We start from the raw sequence: 990 nt of genomic DNA, 5'->3' as shown, positions 1-990 counted from the left end.
GATTTCCCCAGGATTGCTAGGAGAGGAGGAAAAGAGGTTTGTGGATCCTGGAGCGGGGGTCCCAGGTACTACTTTCTGGCAGTGCCCCAGGGAGGCTGCAAGATCCCGGAGCCATAGGTGGTACATCTGGGCAGAAGGAACCATAGTACCATCACCAAAGATTTCTGTGGATCAGGCATGGCCTGGACACAGCCAAGGATGACTGGAACCGAGAGTCAAGTGAGCAAAAACAGTTGTAACCCGTGTGAACAGATGTTTCTGTAACCAGAGGATCCCTTCTTCCAATGCTGGGCACTGTGTCAGCCTCCTGGAGCCCTGGCACAATCCTGAGCACTAGTTTGACCCTACGATGAACTGAGGTTAAGTTTTCCACCTTCCCAGAGGGAAGAAGCTTGAAAACAGAAATGAACATAGCGTGTAAAAAATAAAGTAATGAGATATTTCTTACACACGTCTCTGTAGATGGAAATTCTTATCTGCTACACTTGAATGGAAAAGACAGGAGCAAATGAGATTTGAGTAGTTCTGCTTCCTCTCCCTCTGTTAACATGACCCCCACCTTTCTCAAGCAGCAGGACTGCATATTACAAACTAATTATAATGTTAAAAGCCCCCACTCGCTTTTAAAAAATCTGTCCTGGGCATTTTTTTTTCAAGTCCTCTTCTTATTCACGACCTTTGTTTTCCTGACACTGCTCTCCTGGGTCCGTGTCCTGCCTATGTAAGTGTCTTAGATTACACACCCCTCTCCCGTCCTCTGGGTGTTTCTTCTGTTTAGGTGTGGTTTGAGCAGAGGCTCCCATGCACTTGGGAGTCTCACTTAAAGACCAGTTACCTTTCCCTCTTGCTTTGCCATCTGTCTGGCTATGACATCAGGATTTTGTTTTTCTTAGTAATTCTGTGTCAGGTAAGATCCTGGATTTAGCTGACGGTGCTGCAATTTGACAGCTATCAATTCATTCTAAGCAAAGATGCCAAAAAAAAAAAAAA

The sequence above is a fragment of the Trichechus manatus genome, unplaced genomic scaffold (assembly GCF_000243295.1).
Source record: "Trichechus manatus latirostris isolate Lorelei unplaced genomic scaffold, TriManLat1.0 scaffold00076, whole genome shotgun sequence".
Classification (NCBI taxonomy): Eukaryota; Metazoa; Chordata; class Mammalia; order Sirenia; family Trichechidae; genus Trichechus; species Trichechus manatus.
This window is presented reverse-complemented; position numbering follows the sequence as displayed.